General features: G+C 28.1%; 1 long non-coding RNA gene and 1 pseudogene across 2 annotated transcripts; one reads left to right on the forward strand and one right to left on the reverse strand.

Moving 5' to 3' along the window:
• The first annotated feature begins 785 nt into the window (after positions 1–785).
• Positions 786–2,542, forward strand: LOC126908067 (uncharacterized). Of its 2 annotated transcripts, XR_007704692.1 has the most exons (5): positions 786–1,296; positions 1,361–1,510; positions 1,588–1,948; positions 2,161–2,344; positions 2,404–2,542. It is a non-coding gene; the product is annotated as an uncharacterized LOC126908067 (long non-coding RNA). The 2 variants fall into 2 exon arrangements; XR_007704691.1 differs by having other exon boundaries at positions 787–1,296; positions 2,161–2,530.
• A 7,495-nt stretch (positions 2,543–10,037) lies between these two features.
• Positions 10,038–14,799, reverse strand: LOC126908271 (cytoplasmic FMR1-interacting protein-like; annotated as a pseudogene).
• Positions 14,800–22,715: the final 7,916 nt, after the last annotated feature.

Here is a 22,715-nt window from a genome sequence, read left to right on the forward strand (position 1 = left end):
TATTTCTTTGTAGATTTAAAATTGATAATCATGACAAGGTAAACAAATTTTAGAAACGACTTTCTTTAAGCTTTTAAATTACTTAAAAAATTAGTTCTCAAAAGAGGTATCCTATTATGTTTTAACTAAGTAATTTAATTAGGCTTCAAAATAATTTCTAATGAATACTACCACTCTAGTTATTGGAGTGACACATTTTTATTTAAGTTTTTGGATTTATGTCTAGTTAAACTTATTAATAATCGTATATCAGTTTAATATTCATTTATTTTTAATACTAATATAAATAATTAAAAGAAAGCATATGATTTTCAAGATTTTGACCTAGCTCGCTTGAATCATTTAACCAAATTAAGAAAATTAAATGTTTGTTAGGTTTAAGGGTCTTTGAATTTACATATTGATAATATTACTATAAAATTTGGAAATTAGTATATATACTTTATAGTCCATTTAAAAAGTATCAACACTAGACGTAATTGTAAACTTCACTTTAAAGCGCCATCTAACGATATTTAAATGTAACAGTATCTAAAAAGTGAATACTCTACAAATTAAATACATAATTACAACTCAATTTTGTAAATAAACAAAATTGCATCACTCCAAAAACATTTAATATAATATTCTTTTTTCGTATAGTTAATACGAAAAATGCATTGGAAGTTTAATAAGTAATGAGAAAAAATTTCACTTGTTATTTTAGGATTTTATAAATAAAACAAAGGATAAATTTTACTTGTTCGTGATTATACACTCAAATTTGAGAATGGTTCGACCAACAGTTATAGTTGTAGCTTATATTAAAATTATAATCAAAAAATTATTGCACATTTAACTTGAAGAATACATTCTGAATAATGCAATATTAATTTGAAGCTAAATTCTAAATTATTTCTTTTATATATCTTACTAGGCTAAAACTTTCTTGATAATTGAAATGTATTCAGTTTTAGACCATCAAGGATTGTTTCATGTTTCTATTCAATTGAATTAATTTTAAATATTTAGCTGCCTGTTATTTTTATCTCGAAGATAGTAAATAAAAAATATTCATTTGTAATCATTATCAATAGAAATTAATTCAGTATTTCTTTTCCAAGAGAGCTTCGACAGTAGCTCTGATTACACTATGAAGTGTTCATAGGTCAAAATAATCACCCTCGTGTGTAGATTTCAATGTAAACAAAATTGAATAATTTTTCTAGAATTAGCTATTAATAAACAAATTTTTAATGTTTTATAATTTACTTCATTTTTGATATTATTATTTGTTCATTTAATCTTAGTTTTAAGGTATGATATTTTTTTTTTATTATTTTTAATATTTATGTCTTAGAAATATAATTTACTTTTTTAGGAATTTTTAATTTAAAGGTGAAATGTGTCTACATGAATTACAAGAACCTATTGATGATTTAACTGTATCATATAAAGAAGTAGATCAAGGAAACGAAATGAATATGATACTGATCAATTCTCAGATATTAAATCATTATCTACAATTTAGGTAAAATATTAGAGTAATTTTTAATTATTTATCGTATTATAAAAAATTTGTTATTGAATTAATTATTTTAATTACAGACAGTTTAAATACCTTGATGATTGAACATGATTACGTTAAAGAACAACAGTCAGATATTGAGTTTAATCCTTCAGAACATAGTGATGATGATTTTTATCTATCAAATGATAGTGATGATACAGACAATATGGATAATGATGTTGAAAATACATCAGTAGATGAGGATTAAAATCAAGTTCCTAATGATTATGATAAAATAGAAGATGATGTAGTCACAGCTTTTATTGCTGCTAGTTCCGAAAGAAATAGAAACCATCCTCCTAATTTAAATGTAGGAAGTAATGTTCTTATTGTTGAATTATCTTTTCATCCATGTACTAATATTATTGCTACTGTTCTTTCAAATGGAAATATTTCTATGTGAGTAAATTGTCTTTGAGTGTTGTATTGATATATGATAATTGATTTATATTAATTTATAAATTAATATATTTATACAGGGTGTTCAGTAAGTTAGGAAACAGGTCAATTGTTACAAACAATGAGAATAATAGAAACCCGTTTCCTGACTTACTGAACACCCTGTGTATATATATATATATGTATTGAAAATATTTTTTTGGGTTTCATAGGTAAAATGACAAAGAAAAAAATGACTTTTTAAGAACTAAGATAATGTTCACTTAAAAAAAGTAATGCTTTTAGAATTCGATCAATTGGGTAATTACATTTATTCAGCTTGTAAGAATAATATTTCTGTATCTGATACAGAAACTGTGGAAATGAAAGTTTATTTGAAAAAGCTCACCGAGAAGGGTAGAAATTAAGACAATTATTTTTAAATATTTGATGTTGCAATTTTTCTTTGATTTTAGAGGTTTTGTGACTTCATTATGCCTTATTGATAATAATACATTTGCAACTGGAGATGAAGATGGTTTAATTAATGGTAGAGTTAATAGTGATATTTAGAATATTTTGTTTATTTGCATTATAATTTGTTTTTAGTGTGGGACATTCGAACAAATGGATGTAGATTTGCATTTAAAAAAACTGAAGATAGTATAAATTCAATGATTTCTTTAGACAATCAACTTGTTAGTGCATCTGGTGATGGAATATTAACTGTTATGGATCTGTTAACTAAAAAGATGATAATACAAGTTAACTGTTTATAAAAAATATATAAAATTTATATATTTATATATTTATGTAAAGTGATATCTAACAATTATATAAAAAAAAATGTATAGTTATCGTTTTCAAATCAAGTAGCCTAATTTTTTTCAATCAATAATTATAAAAAAATAAATCTTAAAAATTTGAGTGTACATATACCAATAAAAGTTAAACCCACTTTTACTACATATTCTCTGAATTTTTTAACTCAATAAGTACTTATTCTAAAATTGTTATAGACCCATAATTTTTAGCTTCAATGCGAAGCTGAGAAGGTATTAATTTTACTATGATGTTTTTTTTTTTTTTGTGTGTGTCTGTTTCCACTTTTTCTCAGCTCTTACCAAACCGATTTCTTTCAACGATACGTCAAAAGATCACAAATCGTATCTAGTCGAAGACATTACCCTCAAAAATTGAAAAAAATTTCCCTCGTTCCCCGTAAATGGGGGAAACCTCCAAAAAAAATACAAATTTAAAAATCGCTAATTTTCGAAATTTTTTCAATTTTTTTACTAAAAACTGCTGTAACTTTTTCAAAAATGAACATAACAATATCATTTTTTTTTTTTATAGATGCTTGATGTCTTGATCTATCATTTGGTATATATTTTTTGTAAATCTGACACTTAACCTGCCCACAGGGGGGATTTAAAATGACAACTTTTTTACAAAAAATTAACTTTTTCAACTTAACTTTTGAAAATGTTCCGGAAGGTCTGACACTTTTATATATATGAAATGAAAATTGATTCAAAAGTATCGGACAATCTATTTGACCAGCAAAAATTTTAAAGGTAAAATAAATATCTAACCGCATTCTTCGTAGTTCCAATGTCTCAAGATTCATAATTGCTAATAGAGGGGTGTATGAAGATTGAGGTTCTCTTGGTATTAAGCACTTCAAAGAAATAAAGCGTAAGAATTTTTGTTGGATTTTTTCCAATTTTAATTTATAACTGGTTTGGTAAGGAGACCAAATTATGGAGCTATATTCACAAATTGAGCGAACTAACGAGCAGAAAATGGATTTAAAGGCATCCTTATCGGTAAAGTCGCAACAATTACGTTGAATGAAGCCTAATATTTTGTTTGATCTTATAAAAATATTATTAATAGGACTATCAAATTTGAGTTTAGAATCAAACAAAATACCAAGATCTTTTATCGGTCCCATACTACGAGATATTTCTGCATTTATATGGTATACGAATTTAGGAACGATTCTAGCTCTGGAAAATTACATTATCTTACATTTATTAATATTAAGTGTAAATTTATTATTGATACACCATTCATAAAGAGAGTTTAGATCTGATTGAAGTAAATCAGAATCAGATTGACAATTAACTCTACGAAACATTTTTATGTCATCAGCAAACATTAATTGAGAACAATTTTGAAATGTAATATCATTAATAAAAATTAAAAATAAAATTGGTGCTAAATGAGACCCTTGAGGAACACCCGACGTAACAGGTATAGGTATAGACCAATATTCTTTATATGCAACTATTTGATGTCGATTTTTGATAAAAGAAATAAGCCAGGATAGAAAGTTACCACAAATACCAATTTGCTCTAATTTATAAAATAAAATTTGATGATTAATTTTATCAAAAGCTTTAGAAAATCTGTGTAAACAACATCTACATTTGATTTATCTGACATAGCATCAGAAACAAAAGTATGAAAGTTAAGCAGATTAGTAATCGTACTCTTGTTACGAGTGAAGCCATGTTGATCATCAACAATGATATTATTTAAAGTGGGTAATATTTTAGTTAAATATTAAGTTTTTAGAAATAATGTACTTTATATTTAATTTAATTAATATACGTGGTAATTTAACATTTTTTTTTCAATTGTATGATTAACGTGTGTAAAATAAATTTTTTTTGATATCATTAAAATTTTTTAAACTAATTTCGGTTTTTATGGGCAACCGCTTAATGTGGGCAAACAATTCTGGTCCCAACGTGCCCATATTAAGCGGAAACCACTGTATATCTTAAATTAAAGCTAATGTAATGTACTTTATTATGAAAAAAAAAAATTTGACCTCTGGACTTGTCTTCGTGGTGAAAACGGACATCAAAGTTAAAGAAAAACGTACGATTTCCGTGAAAAAAATCTCGATTTTATATGTTATATTATTTAATTTATATTTTATATAACTTTTGGAAAAATGTATGGATCTATATTATTATTTTTTTATAATAAATATTGATATACCCCTTTCATCTGGCACGCTTTTTTTGTAAATCGGATCATACCCCTTTAACAAGGGGGGTCAAAACTTTAAACATGCGTATTGTTACTACGATATTTTCAATTTAATTTTTGAAAGTATTCCGGAAATACTGACACTTTTAAATATATCTTAAATTAAAGCTTATGTAATATACTTTAATGTGAAAAAAAAAAATTTGACCTCTGGATTTGTCTTCATGGTAAAAATGACTACCGTATGCAAAAATATGCTATTTTTGTGTTAAAATTCTGGGTTTTGTATTTTATTTTATTTTAAAATACCTGACAAGGGGAGTACAGATTTTCATAAATATTATATAAATTAAAATTGATATAGTATAGATAGTTAAACTTATTTAAATATGTTTGTTTCTTTTAAGTCGAGAAAAATAACTTTGAAATTTGAACTAGCTTAAATAGCCAATTTTTCAACCGCCGGAAGCAACGTACGGTTGCCGAGTTGGTAAAATTTATGTTTTACACGCTTGGGGTACGAGGTTCCAACCCGCATATGGCAATGAATTTTTTGCATTTTTTCTTAATTCTTTTTAAGTTAGTATAAATTTTAACTCGTTTGATTTTTATCACATTTAGATTCAATAACTTCAATAAAGATCAAGGATCCCATCACTTTAGTCGCCCCTTGCAAGAAGAAATTTCTTATTCGTATTAAAATTATTTTACTATATTTTAAGTTTTCGCTTCGATGCAAAGCCGAGAAGATATTTTTTTGTGACTATCATTTATTTTCTCTGCTCTAACTTGACCTACTTTTTTCAACAATACGTCAAATTACTACAATTCGTATCTAGTTGAAGATATTACTCTCAAAAATTGAAAAAAAAATTCTAATTTATCAATTAAACAGTTAGTTATTACATCGTCTCCATAAAGACAATTAAAATCATTAATTTCTAATGTTTTCAAAATATTTATTAACGAATGAAGTTTGATATGATAGGTTTCAACTACAAAATTAAATCATTTTACTTTGTAATTTAATAATTTTTTTACTCTATTTGTGTGTGCTACTACTAGACTATAATATTACAATTTTTTTTTGTAACATGTTGCTATATAAATCATTTCTAAAAAAAATGATTGTTTTTTCTCCTGAATTAACAATTGATTTTTACAAATATAATCAAATTTTATAATACACTCAATTGAGTAAATCTTTTTAACAACTTTGTTTTGATTGGTACATTTAGTTAAAGTAAATCATTAAAATTAATTAAGTTCTCAATATTTCAATTATAGAATCTTTTCAACAAACAACAAAAGTTCCTAGGAAATTATTACTATTACTTCTATTTAAGTTATCTATTACCATAAAAATGCAAAAAAATATTGAGCTTTTCTGATAAATTTACAATAAATAGTAATTATAAAACTTTCTGACTGCATATTGATCTTAACGATACAATTTTTTTAATTGTCATAAAATTTTCTATTTAATTATGTCAATGTCAAACTTACCAATTGAGCTAAAAGTTATGGTAAAATAAATTTTTTTTTTTTATTATAAACATTTACAACAATCAACTTTAAACGATTAACAAAATAGGTTAAATATGTCATTTTCCTTATTTTTAACTTATTAATAATCAAATTAATATTAAATATTATATCAAATCAGTATTAATTTAAAACAATTTTTTTTGTTCTTAATTATTTTTTTTTATATGTAAAAACTATTTTTTAATAATATTAAAACTTAGAAGTTATAGAAAAAGTCTAATTGCACATTTTAAAACATCGCGAAAAGTTGATTTAGAATAGTATATTTTTGTTTCTGATGGAAGTTCCTTGTAGTCCAGTGTATAAAACTTATAACTTTGTTAATTGTTATAACTTTATCAAAAATGACCAAATCAGTATATTTTTTTTTATTTAGATGCATGTCTTTATCTATCATTTGGTTTTTTTTATAAATCTAACCCTTTACCTGCCCACAAGAGGGATTCAAAATATTAACTTTTTTTTTTTTAGTTAAAGTAAATCATTAAAATTAATTCAGTTCTGGATATTTCAATAGTAGAATCTTTTTAAATATCAAAAATTACTTAGAAATGATTACTATGATTTCTATTTAAGTGTTCTATTACGATAAAAATGCAAAAAATAATGAGTTTTTCTGATAAATTTACAATAAATAATAATTATAAAACTTTCTGACTGCATATTAATCTTAAAAATAACATTGTTTTAATTCTCATAAAATTTTCTATTTAATGATTCATTCTAGTCAACGAAGGAGTAATTTTGCAGAATAGCAGAAAAAATTCCCAACAAACTTTTTTTTTTTTTGTTTTAATTAGGCAATTGGTGGATTATTCCAAAAGCAACATCAACTCTTATTTCTTTAATTATATCATGATTAGTAGTTCTTTGATTTTAAAATATAATATATGAATATATACTAATTATAATTATTAAATTTAGTATGAAATTGATATTTAATATTGTAATTTAAACGGAGAAATTATAAAAATAATAAAGAAGTTATATTTTGCTTTACTTTTACGTGTATAAAAATTTAAAGGGCTTGATACAATAATTTTCAATAAAAACTGTTTGTTACTATAAAAAAATGCACTGGACTACAAGGAACTTTCATCAGAAGCAAAAATATACTTTTCTAAATCAAATTTTCGCGTTGTTTTCAAATCTGCAAGTAGACTATTTCTATCACTTCTAATTTTTTATATTATTACTAATTATATATATAAAATAATAATTAAAAGAAAAAAAAATTTGTTTTCAAATTATTACTGATTTGATTTTTAATATGTTAAAAATAATCAGTCCAAATTTTCAATTTTAACCTATTTTTTTGGTTCTTTAAAGTTGATGAAAAATTTTTGATAAAGATTTATGAAAGTTTATAGTAAAATAAATTGAATATATTACCATAACTTTTAGCTCAATTACAAGTTTAAAATTGACATCTAGGCCTGTCAACAAAGGAAAAATTGCGGAAAAAATTTTGTTTTTTTAAAAGTTGAATTAAAATATGTATAATGACATACTAATAGTCCTCAAGATTGGAATTGAGCTTTTTTTTTAAATCCTCGCAAAAGTTCAAAAATATGAGCTTTCTTAATTTTCTCAAAAAAAAATATTTAACTTACAAAAAAAAGTTTCGCACAAAAGTTGTTTAAAAGACAATTATAAATAAAAATATAATCTTATATTTTTTCATTTAAACAAATATTTTTCGAGTTACATTACATTTAATATGAGTAATAAAATTTATATTCCATTTTTTTCATTTTACGGTTACTTTTTATCATGTTATACTTACATTAGACACAATGTTATAAATGCATATGTGTGTATGTGTGAGTTTATTTATTTATTGTATCATTAAAGTGTAGTGTATATTGAGATACAACCGATAGAGTAGGTAATTGATTTGACGCTATATTATTTAAACCCAACTAAACGCTAAATTGTACATTCCGAAATAACAATCATATTATGTCAATTGCCACCGGAATATCTGGTAATATTTTTCTTTTTCTTTGCCTTAATCCCAACTACTTGGGGTCGGCCACCCTTATCCTAAGCTTCCACTTGACACGATCTCCCACATCTTCTACGCTCACATCAGCTGTCCTCAAATCGCATTCAATAGCATCCCTCCATCTCTTTTTTGGTCTTCCTCTATCTCTTCTTCCTTCAACATTCATTTCTATAACTGTTCTTACAGCTTTCGATTCTTCTTTCCTCATACCATGACTAAACAATCTAAGTCTATTTTCTGTCATCTTATCCACGATTGACGCAACACCTATACTTCCTCTTATATGCTCGTTCCTTATCCTATCTTCTCTAGTCACTCCACTCATCCAACTAAGCATTCTCATCTCTGCTACACTTATTCTCTGCTCTACTTTCTTATCAACCGCCCAACACTATGAACCATACATCATAGCTGGCCTCACAATTTCATACTAAATTTAAAAACTATAATTAGTATTTATTCATATATTATATTTTAAAATCAAAGAACTACTAATCAGGATATAATTAAAGAAATAAGAGTTCATGTTGCTTTTAAAATATTTCACCAATTTCTCTAAAGGAAACACTATCTACAGATTTGCATCGAAGCGTTTCTTATGATAGTGATTTTAATCACTGTCAGATATCATCTATACTTGTCCCATCTATGCCTCGTCCACACTGTGCCTCGACCCCACTGTGCTACCGTTTTTTAACATTATGTTGCTATAACTTTTTAAAAAATGTATGGATCAATACAATTATTTTATGAGAAATAATATTTTTTAATAGTCTCTTTTTCATTTGACATACTTTATCTTAATCAGGATATTAATAAGGGATTAGCAGAATTTGAAATAATACACCAATTTTTTAAAATTAAACACTATCTAAAGATTTGCATCGAAGAGTTTTTTTTTTATAGTGATTTTAATCACTGTCAGATATCATTATACTTGATCCAACTATGCCACGTCACCACTGTGCCGCGACCCCCACTGTGCTGGGTTTTTTTTTATTATAATAAGGATGAAAAACCATATCATAGTTTGCATTAGAATAAAAACAATATTTTGAAATTTCATTAAAAAAAATCTTATGAGAGTAAAATAATCAACTATTATCTAAACTATGTATTTTTTTTTCTGGAACGATGGTGTAATAAGATTTTACATAGTATAATTAGTTTTTTATTATTCTTAATTAACATTACAATATATTTTAATATAAAGTTTTTCAGTGACTTATGTTGCATTTTTGCCATTTTAAATGGTATATATAAAATAATTTTCGGAAAATATTTTTATAAAAATACGAGTTTCTACAACAAACTAATATATATACTTATCTTAAAATATTTATTAAATAAACCTAAAAATACTAATATATTATTTGTTTAATACCAAATAATATGATTATTTTACGTTAACTTTTTAATTTTTTGTCGAGTATATTTGCAAAAAAAATTATAAGATTCTTAGTATATAAAATAACATGACCTGTATATAATTAACTAAAAAAATGTATTGTTAAGTTATCAAATGGTTATGATTAAGTATTAATTATAAATTTTTAATTAATATTATGTCATATTAACGAGATCCAGCTTGATTAAATCAATAATAATGAGATGATGGATGTATACTAATGGTATCTTAGCAGTTTCATAACTTTCAATATTAGGAACTATTTGAAGAGCAGTATATTTTGATACTAATCTTTTTCCCTTGTTTTCAGTTGTTTCTCCCTCTTTATTAAATAGCCTGGATAAAATATTTATTCTGAAATGGTGCAGCATGCAAGAGATCGAAAACTTCTTCCTGTGATAGTGCTTGTTCCATTAATAAGCAAAATAGAATTGTATTACCTAGTTCTCGAAAATTATGAAATAATTCTGTTTTGGCATCAGGATATTGAACAATATCATTTAATTGAGCATGATAATAGCCTAATACACCAGGTGAACCATAATCATATCGAGGTAACTTGCATTGTCTAGGCATGGCTTCCATTAATGTCTTTGCAAATTGAAGAAGATTTCCTTGAATTAATGATTTTACAATTTTTAACAACTCTTCCATTACCACTGCAATGCCTTGATAACCTAGCATCTTACACATAGTTCGAAAATGAGGGGTTCCAACAAACCCTAAAAGAATAAATAATTTATAACTTAATTTACAAACATTTATTTTATCTAAAGAAATACCATTATATTGTCCAAAAATAGTAGTGTATGCAAGATTTAATTGTTTACTTAAATATTGAATATAATATTGAATATAAAATATTGAATNGTGTATGCAAGATTTAATTGTTTACTTCCCCATAAATATTGATGACCCATTTGTGGAGGTTTGTCTCTATGAACATCTTGTGTGAAATTCAAACCTTTACACTTTACAAAACGATTTGTGGCAGCATTATAACAATAGTTTGGCAAAAAATCATAATTTAACTCCCAGAAAACATGTAAGGTAATACGACCATAAGGCGCCAACACATTATGATTAGCTTCACGGAACATAGCATCAAACTCATCCAAAGCTAGATGTTTACTTAACAATTTATGGCATAATCTATTAACTTGCATAATACCTTCTAATTCCTTTAAAATATATTAAATGTAGTACATAAATAAGTACTTAATTAAAATTAATAACTTACAACAATACCAGTTATATCACCACCTTCAAACTTAGCAATAGCCAATTCTAAAGATTTCAACATATCTGCATTGACTCTTTGAGTAATTAATTTATTTAAATCAACACTTCGGCCTAATAATTGAACATGCCGTTGTTTCAACAAAGTCTCATATCTATTTGCTCTAGGGTAAAGCACAAGATAAGTTCCCATAGCAACACATTCTACACGGAATCTTTTATCCAACAATATACTGGAAGCTAATTGTTTATAATGAGAAAAATTTTGTTCACTTAACTTGTAAACAAATTGATCAAAACATAAATTCTGATATTTATTGCTGCAGGTATTAAATTTTTAAATGAATTGCTGGATGGTAGTATTGACTTAATGTATTATTTGCAGTTAATTAATTTTAAAGTTCCTCAGAGAAATTCTCGTTCCCATTTTTCTTTTTTCGTCAAAATTAGTTCTACAAATTACTTACAAAATGAGCCGATTAAAATAATTTTAAATAATGCCAATATGGACCCACATATGTTATCTTGTTAACCACTTCCTTATTTTGTACTTTTAAACGGTAATTTTTTTTTATATATTCAAATATTTTACAAATATTCTATTGAATCGTTGTGAATTATATTTATACTGATATTTTTTTACAAAATTGTTTAATAACCTGATATTGTAAAAAGGGCTAAGCCCGTTAAATTTATAAATAAATTCACTTCAGCTTCAACTTCATCATACAAAAATTGCTTTCGAAATACAGTCAATGCATTTTGAACACTATCGTTATATAAATCTAGGGGATATAAAACATATTCCATCATAGAGCTCTTTCTTCTTCTTCTTCTTTGCCTTAATCCCAACTACTTGAGATCGGCCACCCTTATCCTAAACTTCCAATTGACAGAATCACCTACATCATCTATGCTCACATAAGCTGTCCTTATATCGTATTCAATAACATCTATCCATCTCTTTTTTGGTCTTCCTCTACCTCACCTTCCTTCAACATTCATTTCTACAACTGTTCTATTATTCTATTTTCTCTCATTTTATCCACGATTGACACTACACCTATACTCCCTCTTATATGCGTTTTATTATCCTATCTTCTCTAATCACTCCACTAATCCATCCAAGCATTCTCATTCTCTGCTCTACTTTCTTATCAACCGCCCAACACTCTAAACCATACATTACAACATTCTTGTAAGGATTCTAAATATTTATAATGCATTTATTATGAATCAAAACTTAATTTAATTATATTCTTCAAGGTTAATTTGTATACTTACGATTAAATCCAAGTAAATAACTCCAAAAAATGATATTTTATGAAATTGATCAATTTGCATTAAATACTGACCATCAATATCTTTACGTAATGTTCTTTTACCACCAGATTTATCAGCTATCAATGATTCCAACATAGTTCTCACCATGTAAAGTTGAGTAGATGATGGACCTATAACATTAAATTTATTTTTTTTTTAATTGCTTTTTAAGTTTATTAAGGGCCATAGTAGCCTTTCTCAGAGGAGGAGGGTAATTAATCATTAATACTCCAGGACAGATGGTTAGTCCATTGCCAGAGAGAGGGATGGCAACTTCAAATACTGAACTAATCATAACATTAAATTATTATTAAAAATTTAAATAATTTACAAACGTAATGTTTATATAGGTTATCTCAAAGACATAAAAGAAGTCATAAAAAACGGTAGCACAGTATGGATGTGCCATAGTTTGGATGATATCTGATAGTGATTAAAATCACTATCATAAGAAACTCTTTGATGCTAATCTGTAGATAGTGATTAATTTTAATAAAAAAATGGTGGATTATTCCAAAAGCAAAATTAACTCCTATTTCCTTCGTTGTTCCTGATTAGTAGTTTTATAATTTATAGGTATAATATATGAATAAATATTTATTATAGTATGACAGTATAATTTGATAATTTAGTATTGATATTTTTACGGAGATATTATAAATAATTTTATAGTAGTTACTTTAATGGCAAACGTGTAAAATTTAAGGGTTCGATAGAAAATTATTCAGAAATTTGTTGTTAATTATAAATAAATGGTCTACAAGAAATTTTCATCAGAATCAAAAATATACTTTTCTAAACTCATTTAGTTAAAAACTAGTATTAACATATAAAAAAAAAATATAGTTTAAAATGAAATTCAACACAACAGCGGATAAAATCATAGGTGAAACTATGCACGGATTATTTTTTAATATCAGTATATTGTAGAATACTAAAGGATATAACTATAAGAAATATAGTTCTGTATTTTAATTATAGTATCTATTTAAACACCAACAATTACATAGAAATGATAACTAAGACTTCTATTTCAAAGATTTATTACAAAAAATAGTGATTTTTTAGTTTTTCTTATAAATGTACTGTTAATAGTAATTGTAAAAGTCCCTGATCACATATCAATCTAAAAATACAATTTTTTATTCCTTATATAATTTTCTATTTAATGAAATGACTTGGGGCTTTGCACTCCCTCCCGCTACGGCGTACCACTGTTGGTTTGTTTTTAACAACATCCTTCTTCGGAGGCACTTCTGTTGTATTGACCTCTGAAGCAGCTATTTCCTCAGTATTGACTTAATCCTTATCCTCGTCTTCTACACTAGATTCATCCTCCTCTGAATATGGTTTCCATAATTTTAACTGTGATACATGTGCTATGGTTGAGTAAATCTTCTTATCAAGAACACCCAAGTCGACAACCGATATGTATCCCCCGGTAACACTTCTGCGATCTGCATGGGCTTGTCACGGTACTTCCTCTGTAATTTTGTTGACTCTCCTTGGACTGCCTGACATTGAATCGCTACCAATTCCTTTAGACCATAGGTCACACCACCGTAGTGTCTTGCATTATAGTATTGTTTCATATTTTTATGTTGCAGTTCTATTTTGGTTCTTGCGGCAGCTTATAATATTTCTGGTTCTGTCCAGTTGTCTTTCGTCAAACTTAAAAAGCTAATTGCATTAAAATTAAACTTGGTTTAATAAACATATAATAGTTTGAAAGGAGTTTCACCTGTTGTTTTGTTCACTGCTGTCTGAATGAATTTAAAGTCAATCGTACCCCTCGATCTTGACAAAAGGTTTTAAAGATAGAAACAGTGAAACAAGTCCCTCTGTCACAAATTATTCTATCAGGATTTCCCATCTCTGTTGTAAATTTTTCTAAGCAACGTATGACGCTCTTAGCTTCAATTGGAAACAACTTGATATACTTTGTTAAATTATCAATTAAGACTAAAATGTACCTGTTCTTCCGTCTCAAATGGCCTTAAATGATCCAACTGAAAAGGGTCACTTACTAAGAGGTATTGGATGTAGGAGTCCGGGTTGTTTCCTAGCAAGTTTCTGATGTAAGAGACAATCAACGCACATGTTTATGTGATGTCTTATATATCGACGCACGCCTTTAAACCAGCAATCTTCTATAATCTTACTGACAATTTGCTCTAGTGAAAAGTGCCCACTTAAATCATGCGTTGCAATTACTACACCTTTCCTTATTGCTTTTGGTACTACAAATAGTAAATCACCTTTAAAATTTTTGTATAAAATACCACCATTAATTTCATAATCTTTCACCAATCCCTGTTCGTATGGTGTCTTCCAGTACATTTCTATAATCTTCATCAATTTTCTTGTATCTTAATCATCCTGTTGCATGAATCTCACTTTTTTTTCTAGTGTCATACCAANTCATCCTGTTGCATGAATCTCACTTTTTCTTCTAGTGTCATACCAATACTACTTCCAACCGCTCTTGGAACCACCTGGCAACTTGAGGTTTTAATGACTTATGTAAGTTCAGATAAACAAAGGCTTGGCAATCTGTTAAATCATTAAAATTAATGCCTAATACGTATTTAATACCTATTATAGGTATTAAAATACCGATTTAAAGTCCACACCACTGAATAAAGCTCCAAACAACTAGAGTGGTACATCCTTTCCGCCTCTGTTGTCCTTTTGTCGACACAATAAGCGAGCTTTAGATCCTTATCTGATTCTCCTTGTAACAGAACTCCTATCAGACCAATACTACTAACGTTTATATGTACTTGGGTACACTTTGCGTGAGAATTGAAAAGCTGCAAAACTGGTTTTTCACTAAGATTCTTCTTGAGCAAAACCAAAGTCTTATCTTCTTCTTTTCCCCATTGAAAGATAACATTCTTTTTTGTTAATTCAGTTAACGGTGCTGATATGGTGGCATAATTTCTAATAAAACGTTGAAAAAACCAGCTAGGCCTAGAAATTGGCGTATTTCATGCACATTTCTTGGTTTAGGATAAGAAGAGATAACTTCTATGCTTTGGTCAGGGCGAACTTCCTATTTAGATAGTTCAAATTCCAGATACTGCAACTTAGCCATACCAAAAATAAATTTAGAGGGTTTTAAAGTAAGCTTTGCTTTAATTAGAGCTATTAACACTTGGCGCAGTTTATTCAACATATCTGACTAATTAACAGCTGGTCCTACTTCTTAAGTCTCTAAATACAATATTCATAAGTCGTTACAACTCTCTAGGAGCACCTCTCAACCTAAAAGGCATTCGTTGGAATTGAGCCGACTCTGTGACAAATACCGTTTCTCTTTGCTGAGAGGTATCTACAGGAATCCATTGGATAGATCTAAATATCCCAGCTGATCGCCTATGTCAGGCATTGGATGAGACTGAGTCAAGGTTTGTTTATTTAGCTTCCTATAGTCTATGTATAATCTTTTTTCCCCATTGATTTTATTGACTAGTACTACTGGGCTAGCATAAAGTGAATCAGACTCAGAAATTATACCGTGTTGTCGCCATACATCCATAATTTTTACCACATGGTATCTTTCCTCTCTAGACATTCTATAAGGCTTGGTCGTCACAGAAGTGCTATCTGGTATTTCAGGTATTTCCATGACCGCCATGTCTGTGCAACCAGGTTCTCTGAGATTTTTAGCGAATGCTCCTCTAAACTCATTTAACAATGTAATTACAGCATACTTTTCTTCCTCAGTGGCTGTACTACTGATCTGCACATTCCCTTCAACAATAACCTTCATAGTGACATAAGGTTCTTTATTAACAGCTGAGGTACACTCTTCACGGTAATCTACATTATGTGTAGTCCCACAACTGTTAACTGCTTCACTAAACAAATTTACACAGCATACTTTAATTTCGCTCAGTTCCCCTTTAAGAGGGAGTTCTTCTATAACAATGTTGCCCAATTTTTCAATAATAAAGTCAGCGCCTCGTTTGAAAAAGTTCACATTAGGTAAGTTCAAAAATGACCTCCCAATCAAAACATTCGTTGGTATTGCCACGTCCGGCACTACCATCATAACCAAACCTGATGTTTCCACACCGTTTATACTCAGCAATGCCATACCTTCTGCTAAAGTCTTCTGACCCGTATTATTCATATCACCCACAACGAATAATGGTCGTTCAGTTTCTTCAGTTACTAATTTACATTTAAAAGCAGCTGTTGCTTTTATCAAACATACTGGACAACCAGTATCCACCAAACCACAAAGAGGTACCTTGTTTACCAACACTTCCTTAAAATAACCACTATCAGTAATCTTTTGGTTAACATTTACCTGTAGCACTTGAGTGGTACTGTTGACATCTTTAGATAGATGCTTTTTCTTCTGCTTTACAATATCCTCTCGTATATTCCCATGAGCCACGAACACTACACTCCATCCACGTTTTTTTGTATACTCAAACGAGTAATGGTCATAATTATTTTAAGCAAAACATTTTACCTTCGTTTTGTTTTTTGTTCTTCAATCCTGATGCGCAGAAAACTTCTCTTCCATTTTTATATAATTATTAGTTCGTTCACCACTATTTGTTAGAGGTTCTATCCTCAACCCTTTAAGCAAAGGTAACAGTACATAAGGTGTTTTGGGTCCTAACATGAATGTTTTACTTGACTGTGGTGCACTTAAGTATATACCTTTCCACTATAGATGCGATCCATTCTTCTTTTTTTCATCCGCTCATAGAACATAATATCTGACATTAACTCCTCGGTAGAGGTATGTTTAGAAGTTAACAGCATACTGTCGTAATACACTGGTCACTATCACAATATGAAATAACAGTAAGCTACTCTGTTTGTATCTACAATAATGGTTTTTCATTTAAGACTATTAACACTTGTATTTATAAATTATATTCATATGCTTAAAATAACATGATTGTTGTTTAATAAATAACTTAGAGAAATATTTGACAAACGCATACTTTTTATTTTTATTTTATTATACACGATTCAGTCATAAGTCAATTATTAGTCACCTTTAAAAATCACTCTATAGGACATTTATAAATTATACTTGTCAGCTCTTTTTAACTAACTATAATAATATTATATGAAGTGTCGAAATGATTTGTGTATTATTCGCATGTATTAATTTATATATTTAATGTATTAATTCATATATTTTATGCTATTTTGTATATTAATTTATATATTTTATGATGACTTGTCAATAAAATAGCAACATTGCGAGAATGACACAATGATGATTGTTCGGGGATAAAAAATACTATAAAAGGCAGAGTAATCCTTCTCAGTCAGGGCTGAGTGCTGAGGGCTTGAGAGAGTCTGTCTCTAAATATTCATTGAGCTGGTCGAATCGCGCTTTCGACATCGATACGCAAAGTTCGTAATCATCATTGTGAAATTCTTACTTGTTAATTTATGAACTAAACATTTGAGTTCGTGTTATTTTGTTATAACCTGATATTGTCAAAAGTTATTATTAGAACAAAGAAAAATCTTCAGGTAAGACTTAAATCATTAAGAGACAATACTTATATTATCTTATAATTCAATTATTTAGAATTAATAATCTGAGTATAGAACGATAAAGCAATAGATAAAATAATTATATTAATCTTTAAACTTCAATTAATTATTATTAACTAGTTCGGACCTTATACATAATCACATTACATGGTATTCGTGAGATGGCCACCGCCTCTTCGTTGCCTAAAAAAGTTTAAAACCTAGTGTGATTTCTACTGTATAGATATAACACTTCGACTGGGTATTCGTGAGATGGCCACCGCCTCTTCGTTGCCTCCGTGTATTATTACAGGTACTTACTAGTTGAATCATTTACAATATCTCTATAAGAAGAACCTTAATTATTACTTTTTATATCTACTTGTTTTTATTGTTCTAAACCCTCAGACTCTACAACCCCGATAGAACCTCGTTGCTCACCAATTGACCAAATCTCCAAAATATCCAATCTTGGTCAATAAATACACCCTAACATCTCTTTTTTTAGTTATTTTTGTATTATTACAGTACGGTATAAGTCCCGAGACCATAGTCCAAGCAACACATGTTCTTTGATATCAGCAAAACCCAATCCAACACTTAGACAAAGTCGTATTATATAGTGTACATAAGCATGAGTTGACTCATTTTTGCCTTGTACACGTTGTTGCATTGTTTGATACTTTTGTGTGAAACTGGTTTCAGTTATAAATGTATTGCTAAATTTGTTTTCAAAATCTGCCCATGTATGGAATGATTCATAGTACAATAACAACCAATCCTTCGCCGCACCTTCAAAGTGTTGACGAACTAATTGCAATTTTAGGGACTCTGTCCACCCATTCACCTCCGCAGTTGCATTATAATTTGACAGCCATACCCCAGCTTCTGCTCTGTTTCCATCACCACCATCAAATATACCAACCGCTTCAATTAAGTCCGGAACAACTTGATAACCTGGTGATGGTGGTGTTGTTTTCCTCTAGTACCCTTAACAATTCCAATAACGTCACGTTTGACTCGCCCGAAAAATCCAAAAATCGAGATATCAAGATCGATAACAAACCCAAACTAATTTTTTCCACTAACACGGCCAAGAACACAAAAAAAACCACAATAACAACGTAATCACGTCACGTGTTTTCCTGTATCGACAGATGTGACGGGACTGCTGATAAGAGTTCAACACAGTTGGTCGTCTACCACATATTATACTCTTAATCTTTCATGGGAAGGGGGGCCTGTGCCGTTCACCATATCTCCCCGCCCGTTTACACCTCCCATCTACCTATGGCAGGGTAAACCCACATCATGTGGGATAGGGGGGTATCCAGCTCATTTATTATACATCTACTTACAATGATGGAGTCCTTGATATTTATTGAAGTTATTCAATCTAAATGAGATAAGAATCAAACGTTCTTTGATTTTTTTTCCACCTCAAAAAAGAAAAAAATGTAAAAAAAGTTAGTTTGATGAAGGAGGTCGAACTTTATACCCCAAGCGTATAAAACTATATTATATTATACGCAGCCACCGCGAATTACATGGACATTAGCTAAAAACGAGCGAATAATTTAGATACTTCAAAAATTCAGCTTTTCTTAACTTTGTGGAAGCAAAATAAGTATAAATTTATTTTAATGTATCTTAGATTCATGTAAATATTATAAAAATTGATAGACTCATTACTATGGCAAACCCTTATAAAGTATTTTATAATAAAGAAAAAAAAAAATTAAAAATTTGAACACAAAAGTAGCATTTTTTTAACTACGGCAGTTATTTGCACGTAGAAGATAAGTCCAGTTCCGCACGAACAGTCCGATAGGTCGTACGCATTTTACTCCGCTCTCGAATTATGTTCAATACTATCGCTCTGCTCTAAACGGGAAATATCTACACTTTACACCAATTGACGAGAATTGTGCTCCACACTTTAACAAGTTTTTTTTTTTTAATTTTCACCCGTGGAATTTAAAGAAATCTATAAATTTACTAATCAGGCTGACGTTTATAGTGTACTATGAAAAGAATCTTTTGGTTACAAAAAATTTTTACTACCACCATTTGTACTTTCTTACAATGATATTGGACTTTTTGAGAGTAATTTCTTCAGAGTTGTACAAAATTGGAAGTATAATAGTTTTGAACTTACAAAATATATGGACTGCATAAAAAATAGCGTGTTGTTCATTACTTATTATTCTCTTATGCGTCATTTTATGCTTATATTTAGAGCACATAAAAAATATTTTTATCAACTGAAATGTACCTATGATGAATATGTTGAGTTATTAAAAATCCCTTTAAAACATTAAAAAACATACGTGAGTTTTTAAGTTATACACATTCTATTACATTTGACGAAATTGAGAAGCATTAGATTACTGTTGATAGAAATGTTTCAGGTTCAACTATAAAAGAGTTTAAAAATTTGATTAATAATATGATAATATTTTACGATAGCATCAGTTAAAACTTTAATGTTGCTAAAATAAACTATAGAAAATTAAATTATCTAATTGCGTTAAGAAGTCCATTTAATTTCTTAGAAGTAAAACTAACTTTGTATTCGTATAGAGATGATATGAAAAATTACTACGAGAGTGTAAAGGAATCCAGGTTTCCCATTGATTTTACTATTTTAAAAGTATTTGAATACTCTGTAGATGTCTAAAATTAAATTACATCAAATTTATTATAAATCTTGTTTTGTCATTTTAGCTTAGATGCGAAGCTGAGAAGGTATTAATTTTACTATGATGTGTTTTTTTTTATTTATTTATAAAAGACGAATCCTATTATGCTATATTTAAGTAATTTATTTGGGATTCAAAATAATTTTTAATGAATACCACGAATAAGATAATTTTTATTTAATTTTTTCGATTTACTTGTAGTTAAACTTTATTAATAATCGTATTAGTATCAGTTTAATACTCATTTATTTTCAATATTAGGATAAATAATTAAAAGTAAGTGTATAATTTTTAAGATTTTGACCTCGCTTGCATAAAACAAGTTACCAAATTAAGAAAATTCAATATTTGATATGTTTAAGTTAGTTTACATATTCATAATATTACTAATAAATACAAATTTTGAAATTATTTAATGTTAATACTTTTTAGTCCTTTTATAAAGTATCAACACTAAAAACTGTTTCCATCCGAGCCATAAGCACTTGCAATGATTTTATCATTGCAATAATATTGATAAGAGCAAATTTTTCAACATCAATATAATTATAACGAGTTACTCTTGATTTATTAACTATGTAATACTTTTTAAGTTCACCCATTATACCTGGTAAGGGTGTCAACTTTGTATTTTTTAAATGGGAACACAAATTTTAAATTTAATAAAATATTAGAGTGTTTAAATTAATAGTAAATGGCAATTGAATTTTTAGTATAACTTTATTTGTTTATTAGATATAAATATTTAAAGTTTCAAATTTTTAAGTTAATATACATATATAATACACAAGGGATTACAAATACAGGTAGCTAATTGGTTTTTTATGACATCCATATTAGCAGGTACACAGCATTGTTATTTTCAATGGTAGTAAGGCACATTGTTGCGAGTTTATAAATACATCAACTGACAATACAGAAAGTATATCTATTGATAGTCATAATTGATAATAAACAATCCGTGACTGTGAAAGTAATGTCATAAAAAACTAATGCTTAGATGGATGAGTGAAATGACTAGAGAAGATAGGATAAGGAACGAACATTTAAGAGGGAGTATACAGGGTGATCCATTTAACATTGACCAGCAAATATCTCAAAAACTATTTATTATTTTAATAATTTTTTTTTTTAATTATTTTAGTTACATAAAACTCTACATTTATCCATGATCAGATAATTTTTAGGTTCATCCCTTATGCCTTAAAAGGGTACCAACTTTTTTTTTTCAAATGGAAACATATATTTTTAGTTAGATATATTGATAGAGTTTTTTTTTTTTATAATTTTTAGCGTTTGAATTTTTTATTTAAGTCGATTAGTTTGCATGTTATTTCACTTTAAAGTTTTGATTTTTTTTACCTATATATATGTATAAAACGGGTAGACTTGTAATACAGGTAGTTAATTGCAGCGGTTATGATGGCTCGTAAAGACACATATTAGATAAGATAAGATATTTGCTGGTCAATGTTAAATGGATCACTCTGTAGGTGTAGTGTTGATCATAGATAAGATGAGAGAAAATAGACTTAGATAGTTTGGTCATGTTATTAGGAGAGAGGAATCAAAAGCTGTTATAACAATTTATAAAAATGAATGTTGAAGGAAGAAGAGATAGAGGAAGACAAAAAAAAAACCCGCACAGAGGGTTGCGACACAGTGGTGATAGTTGGATCAAGTTATTAACATCACTATCATAAAAAACTAAAATATAAAATATAAAGATATCTGACAGTGATTAAAATCAATATCATAAAAATAAATATAGTAAAAAAAAATGAAAAACCCGTNAATAGATATAGTAAAAAAAACTAAAAAACACACGCTTTTAAATCATATCGAACTAAAAAGTTAAAAATAAGCTTAATACAATAATGAACGAAAAATACTAGTATTATTGTGAAAAAAAGCGTCGGGCGCTCAATATACGAAAATTATGGCACAGAGCCCCCATGCTTTTTTTCACAATAATACTTGTATTTTTTGTTCATTATTGTTTTAAGCATATTTTTAACTTTTTAGTTCGATATGCTT

The sequence above is a fragment of the Daktulosphaira vitifoliae genome, unplaced genomic scaffold, assembly GCF_025091365.1.
Source record: "Daktulosphaira vitifoliae isolate Bord-2020 unplaced genomic scaffold, ASM2509136v1 Scaffold_5, whole genome shotgun sequence".
NCBI lineage: Eukaryota > Metazoa > Arthropoda > Insecta > Hemiptera > Phylloxeridae > Daktulosphaira > Daktulosphaira vitifoliae.